Below are 8,120 nucleotides of genomic sequence, written 5' to 3'. Positions count from 1 at the left end.
ACAGTCGCTACGCAGTGTTCAAAGTGGATGGCCTGCAGCAGATGAGAGAACATTCATTACGGCCATAAGAGACCTGAGACTTGACTTGGACTCTAGCTCAATGACTTGGGACTTGGCTTGGACAATGACTTGTGAACATCTCTGCTTTAAAGTAGAATTACTTGTTGTTTATCAGGTGGGTCCAAAAATCCTTTCTGCCCAGGGAATAACCGGTTTAGCTTCAGGGACCATTCAATACTTCTTTTTGAAACAGAAATATTCCAAAATTATGTGTCAGATTAGAGGCCTGCAGCCAAAATCATCTTCCTCTCTCTTTATGGTATGTGTTTTATTTTTACTTGGTTTATTTTACAGAGGTGTAACTGAGGTCACCAGGGGTGAGGCCTTGTAGCATACAACGTAAGTACAGTAGTTGCACAGTAAGGCCATCTTTACTTTGGGTCCCCGCCACTGTAGATTGTGGCTGATGACTAAGAACTTCTTTGCCACGCGCTCGTTTGAGACGGTAAACATTAGGCACAAACAGACACATTCAGCGCTCCTTTCATGAAACGAATTAGACAAACAAGGAACCAGGCTGCTGCCTCTTGTCTGTTGACTTTCCTTGACCGTCACTTTTCCCCTGCTGGCGGCAAAATAATTAAAGCACTGTAAAATGTGTCCTTGTAATTCCACTATTAGTTTATTTAAGATGCATTTTACAGTATCCGGCATGCAGTTTCCCAGCACAGAATTGTCTGTAAAACTGTTCATTCTTAAAAATAAATGCACTTTAGTCCTCTGTTTTGTGAGACCTGCAATGCTACAGTGCACCTGACTTTTCTTGTGGCTTCTGACCTCATAAATATCACTGCTTTTAACTTGAATCTAAATTCCTATTGGTGCATAGTTCACGGTCTAGTTCACAGCAAAGTTTATAATGGCCAGGAGATATCAATATCACATTTCCCATTCTAAACAATACTTGTGTTGTTTCAGCCACATCAACTTCAATTTCCTTTAATTACGCAATCTCTGTCTCTCTCTCTCTCTGTATCTGTCTTTTGCCTGATAAGACTTGATTCTGAAACACACTGTTGGCACTCAAATTGTTTAATATATTGCACTGCCAGATAGTCCTTATTAGCTTTTCAACTAGTGGCAGGAATGTGAAATATATCTTTTGTTGGACATAAGATGGCAGGGCATGCCAGGGAATGTCCAGGTCAACTGGAAACAGGAGAAGCACTGAACTGAAGTCCATTCATTTGAATATATGGTATGTGTGCAGCAATTCGTGGGAAGCCACTGCTAATCAGTAGGGGTGTTTTTAACCGGAAAATAAACAGGAGTAAACAGTTACAGTTGCCGCCTCATTTTTTAACCTCGATATTGTGGGAGTTTTCCTGGTAGCAGTTATGTCAGAGTGCTGATGGATGACGTAAATAGCCACTATGTTTCTGATAACAAAGACAGATGTCCTGCCAATTATTCGATCAACATTAGTATTGGTTAATTTATCATCCAATTATGGCCTTTATATTGGTTTTACGGGCTAATATTAAAACTCTTGTACTCTTGTACTTAATTTGGATCAGCTTTCCAGTTTAGTTAGGGTGGCCTTCCTGCCAATAAAACAACACGACTAACAGATCACAGCCATGCTAGTCGCTCGGTGAAGCTGTGCTGCACAGCTTTAAGCTAAACGCTAATGCCACAAGGCTAACATGCTTACAAGGACAATGTTAACACGCAGATGCTAAGCAGGTATAATGTTTACCATGGTCATCATTTTAATAACAAAATCTTGCTTCGTATTTGATCAGCACTGCCTAGTTTGAGCTTGATTTGAGTTTCGTGCAGTGCGCTGGACTCACTAAGAATGGTTTGTTAATCCCAAGGTAGCCAAGCCCAAAAGCATACCCGGCTTTATCGTCTATTTTATTTATTTTTATGTAATTTGTAGTTCTTTTTATTGGCTTAATTTGACAGGGACAGCCGAAGATAGACAGGAAAGGGTGGTAGAGAGAGAGGGGATGACACACAGCAAAGGGCTGCAGGTTGGATTCGAACCCTGGGCCACTGCAGCAAGGGCTCAGCCTCAGTATATGGGTCGCCAGCTCTACCGACTGAGCTAACCGGGTGCCTATGATCTATTTTACTCTAAACTGGACCACTGTTCACTAAATGAACATCATAATGTATAGAAGAAGACTTCAAACTCGTGACTAAGACCATAAACTTGTTAGGAAACTGTTTACTGAGCTCATAAATCAAGTGAGAATTCGGGTAATTTCGCAGAAAGAGTGCATGGTATTGTTTTTTATTGCAGCCAAAGGAACTCCCCCTGCCAGCCTTTACATAGAATGCAGGTTTAAGACTTTTCCGCGTTGGCTTCACTTCATATATATAAATATGAACAAAATATACATAGACATTTATCATGCAATTCTCTCGAAGAACTCAGTAGCTACACCTTCCTCTACCTTATCTATGGACACATCTTGGTCCTGATTCTTTGCACAAAACATAAAAATACAACACCATTTGTGAAAGTATGAAGGGTTTTTTATTTTTTGTTTAAACTAAAAACTAGTTCTTAAACTCACCTGCTGTAGTGTTTGGTTGAAATAAAAACCACCATTAATTGATAAGAGTGATCCTCAGGGCGCTCTAAAAATGACACTTCTGCATCATGCATGCATCTCCTGAGAATCAGACTTGTTGCATGCGTCACTCTCGACACCACGCAGTTCATAAGCGAAGAGTTTCCCTTAAATCATTTCAGAAACCTCACCAGAGAAAACAAAGTGACCACATCAGCTGCCGTGGAAGTCCAGGGATCCCTCTGGTGTTATTTCTTCTTTCAAGGTCACATGTGACTCACTGCTTTGACTGGCAAAACTTCCAACGCTGGGCACAAGGTCTGCTGGAAACCTCATCCTTATTTCATGCCTGTCTTTCTGTTTCTCGCTGCTACTGCTTCCCTTTTGCTCTCTTCACACTCTCTCAATATGTATCTCATGGGCCTTCATCAGATACACCACAATATCATTCTCACTCTCCTTTCTACCCCTCCATGTGTCCACATTTTCTCTAGGTATCTTTGCCCCACGTTGATAATTTCAGTATCCTGTTGAGGCTTTTCCATCAGTTAGTAAAATAAAGACTTGTCCACTGTGATTTCCATCTGAGGGGCCCAGGCAGTGAGAGATATAAAATATCCTGAAACAAGAACTTTGAGGTGGACCGCAGGAAGGCGGAGAGCAGAATATGAGAAGGTCAGGAACCTTAACAAGGCAACATGCTTCTTCTCTGTCTGTACAACACAGAATAAAGTGGTGTGGACTGGGTTTCCTAAGGGACCTTTTGGACTAAGGTCACCTTACCCCCTCTGACTTATAACAAAACTAAACTGACCTTAAATAAATAAAAAACGAATGGCAACTTTCATTTGTTTTAGAATAATTTTATTATGCAGTTTTTATGATTGTGTGTTTGTAGAATAAAAAATTAGAAATAGTAACAGTCTTCTAAAATAATTTTCAGGACATTTTATACCTTTATAGTGCCAGTTGATGGATGAAAGAACATGAGATGCAAAAAAAGTTCCTTGCCAGACTAAAACAAGGGCTGTTACAGTTCATAATAATTGTCTCAAAGGTCCAGTGTGTAATATTTAGGAGGATCAAAGAGTGGAAAAGGAATATTAATTTTTACATTAGTGTGTAATAACCTGAAAATAGAAATCATTGTGTTTAGAATGAGCTGTTTTCCTCTACAGACGCCTTCCATGGAGTCCGCCATGTTGAACTGCCATGTTTCTACAGTAACCCAGAAGGGACAAACCAAACGTATTGAGTTTTGTGGCCCCCGTAGTTTCTCCTACATGCTTCACAGCCCCTTCTCATTCCCAAGTCGTCAAATACAGAGGCAAGCCTGTGTTCTGGTAGTAATCTGCAACTTCACTGCTAGATGCCACTTAATCCTACAACCTGGTCCTTTAACTCCCTAAGCTACAGGGGTGTCCCAAAATGTGTTAAATGAGACATCATGTGTTAACAATATCTAAAATACAAATGTAATGCCATTGAGTAGTAGAAAATTAGGATTACATGCTACATTGTGGCTACAGTGTGTTGCTGCCGTCATGCATTCATTGACCAAGAATCTTGCATTGCCCGACCTGTCTCAACAAGCCTTTGGAAGTTGGCTAATGGCTAATATATCCATCATAAATTTCTCTGAGAGGCCTCTAAAATATGTACAACACCCTCAATCCTTAAACACTCAATAGATGAGAAAAAACACTCCTCACAAAAAAAATTCCTCCAGGGTGTGAAGAGCAGTAAGTGCAAAGAAACACTATAGCCTACATAACTTTCATCAAAGTAAATGATCAAGAAATAATCTGATGGGAATTTAAGCTTCTATAAAAAAAATGCTTTAAACAGTACAGAAATGTGAAATAGAATAAGAAATCTTCCACTGTAACTGCACTGAAAACGTTCAGAGGTAGCAGTTACAGTAACCATTAACAGGCATGTGAAAGTTACTACCACAGGCATGTCAGATATGTACAGTTCAACAAGGACCTAATGAAATTCATAGTCTTTGCCACATCATCACTGGGAGATGTATGGCAGACAAAACCAAATCTTTTTTTTATATCTTTCACTTTTTGAGTGTCTAACATAATACAGTCATCCAAATAAAGAGCAATTTTATGAGCCCATTAAGAGGATGTTTGGATCTCTTTCTCTCTTTGAAGATTACCTACAAATATACTTGATTTGCATGTTGTGTCTTTCACCTTGTTGTCTCAGGTCACCATCAACTCAACAGTTCCCTTTTTCCATTAGTTTGTTATGGAAATCAGCGGGACTCGGATAGGTACGGTACTGGTCAACACACACACACACAAAGGCAAAGAGCACATGCACACACAATCTCGGCTACCACGCAACCAGACAATACTGTACACATATATACACAGACGTTACCATGGATGTGAACAATGATAGGCTTTGGTAGTGGGAGATCTGCTATCTGGATGTAGTATGCAAACAAGTTGGCAACAGCACTACAAAGAACTAATCTCAACATCTTTGCTGTTGAATTTGAATTGTTTATCACACATTTATACTTACCTTTGGAGTGACTTTACTTTGACCAGTTTTCTGCATGATAGATAGCCTTTGTTGTCCCTGATTCTACAGTGTGTGTCTGGTTCATGCCATCTGCAGTATATACAGTACACACAGTAACAGACACATAGATACATAGTACATGCAAGCCCAAATTCATACCCAATCAGTGTGTTTCAGATCTGCTATGGCAGAGGGAACTTGACTTGATATTAAAAATAAATAAAAATGTTCTATTATTGTGGACAGGCCAAAACCAGCCGACAATGTATGTGCATATGTCGAGTCAGCAAGTAGCTATTTTTTCTAGTTAAATGTGTGTATGTGTGTGGAATTGTCATAACGTAGTATTTGGTTCACCTCCTAACACCCACGTTTTCCCTGCTCGTACGCTACAGACATCCGCCAACTAACACGTCAGGAAGGCTGGTCGTGAATGTGTCTTAATGCATGTGTGTGTTTCAGTGGGTAGACGTCCAGCTTCCGTTCAACGATTGTTGTGGTGTATCCCGACCTCGACGCTGAAAGATGTGTGTGTATTTTTCTGTGTTGTTGTATTTGTGCCTGTGTGTGTGTTCAGTCATTCTGTGGCCAGCTGTGACCTCACCACTGAGACTTCTCTCACATGATTTAGAGACTTATAGGTGGGTGAGTGTGTATTTTCTCTGATTACGTGGAGACCCTGTTCTTTGACGTCAGTGGGCTGTGTTTTGTCATGTCTCTGCATGGGCTGGACGGCGAACAGCTCCAAAAGGAAAAGTGGAAAAGAAGATCTGTTTTAAGGCCTTTGACATCAGAGGTCTGTATCATCATCATACACAAAGATCACAGTGTGGGAGTGCCCTTTTGAGTTCACTACGTGAGTTATCCGGTACCCATTGTGCATTCTGACCTCTAAGTGGGAGTACTTTGCTGAAGTTGGGGTAGAATAGTATTGTTTTACCGTACAGTCACCTTTTAAATATTTTTGTAACACTTTATTTAAGATATTAAACAAACGTCTGGCGAGAAAGAAAACCAACATTTGAACAAGTTTCAAACCAGAAATGTCACTGGTATATATCACTGGATTAGCCCACTGGTATACTTCTATTGTGTGTGTGTGTGTGTGTGTGTGTGTGTGTGTGTGTGTGTTTTCTTTCAGAAAATGGAAAATGATCTTTTGATTGAATTGTTTATACCAAGAGTGCACATACTTTTGTTGGTTTGGAAGACTAATATCTGAGAAATTGACTTAACTGGAAAGAATGAAAATGTCTGTCTTTCAGTCAAGGCAATCCAATACATGCATCCAGTGTGAAAGTACATTTTTGATCTTGGGATAAAAATATTAAGTGGAATACATTGTATGGGATAACAGCCTACTGGTCGTGTTTAGTGTTGCTTAGCAACATGTAAGTGTTTCAAGACATAAGGAGGCGGAGGCAAGCTGCAACATTATTTCTTCATTTATTGCTGCAATGATTTCCTCAGTTCATCAACATTATAGCACAACTGTTGCATAAAAGTATTGTCAGACCTGGACTGTCATGGTCTACTCACTGAACAAATGCAGCATTGAACATGCAACTACATCACCTCAGATTTTCTAATAGCAGGTAACCACACAACCATAAAAACAAAGTTCAGCTTAATTCATAAGCTATTATTGCATTCCCAATCCCTCAGCCAGCATTAGTGCTACAGCTCTTTTTTGATTGCTGTTGTCTGTTCCTCTTTCTCAAACCATGGCTCTTAAAAAAAAACTATCCAGAGAACTTTGTTTTTTAATTAGCTAGCTTGTTGTGATATGTCACTGACCGCCAGTTGAATAGCGTGAAGGCAGCACCAATGCTGCCCACCCTACGCTCATGTGAATAGTCATTGAGTGATGGGAAGTCTCTTTGTCCATTACTCTGTTTTTTCTAATTAATTTCAACTGCATCAGAAATACAAAAAAAATGTGTATGATATGTTGTATGATTATGCTGGGTGTGCCAGCTTTAGGTTTACACACCCAGGTGGTTGCATCACACTGTTTGAAAATGTGAAGCTACTAAGTGAACCTTGAGTGAAATTCTTTTCAAAACTCTTTATTATTTTCTAAAAAATAATGTAAAATAGCTACTCTCTGAGAAAGTTCCTAGAGTAAAGGGTGAAGACAAATAGCCAGTGAATTTAGTTATGGGACATGTAATAATAAATCATAAAGTAGGTTTGTTTTTAAATGAAATTATGAAACCATCTTGAGTCTGTGGACCAAGCACCTGAAAATACACTTTATGTCATACACTGTGTTTTCTTCACAGTCCTACAACTAAATAAAAAGGATGCGTGTTTCTCAAAGCTCTCTCAGACGGACAGGGGTTGTGATGGATGACAGTTTTATGTATTTCAGTCTTTGATTCTTAGATCTTATGGCTCAGGTTCCTAACACATGTACAGTGTGGTCAACATTTCCAAGTTTGCGATGTTCAAATAAGCATAACCAGTCTTACTAAAGAATTTTGGCTCTTCCAAATAAACAGCTGTCAATCATTGTATTTACTTGCTGTCAAACCAGGACTCTAAACATTTATCCTGGAAAATGTTTCTTTATTCACACTGATTAAAGCTACTTGCTTTGACACATTGGGTGTGTTAGACTGGATGTCAGTTACACATAAAAAACACTTCTTCTCCCTGTAGAATTTACATTATAGGCATATGGAAATACTTATTACTGTATTATTTTACCACACATTGTCAGTAATCTGTAAAATGTCAAGCAGAGAAGTTATTAAACTCACATCCCCACCAAAGAAAGACACTTGTAGTTTATTGGTCATATTTTGCTACTGTGTCATGTTTTGATAGCCTATCCCTCTAAAATGTACAATATAGGAACCTTTTAGGGAATATTTGTACATCTTAAAAAGTGAACCCTATCTTATTGAATTTATGAATGAATCCACATCTGATGTTCATTGGATGCTGCTTTTTTGTTTCCTTTGTTGTCGCCTACACAATTCACTA

This window comes from Dicentrarchus labrax, unplaced genomic scaffold (assembly GCF_905237075.1).
Source record: "Dicentrarchus labrax unplaced genomic scaffold, dlabrax2021, whole genome shotgun sequence".
NCBI lineage: Eukaryota > Metazoa > Chordata > Actinopteri > Moronidae > Dicentrarchus > Dicentrarchus labrax.
The sequence above is the reverse complement of the archived record's forward strand: the minus strand, read 5'-3'. Positions refer to the sequence as shown.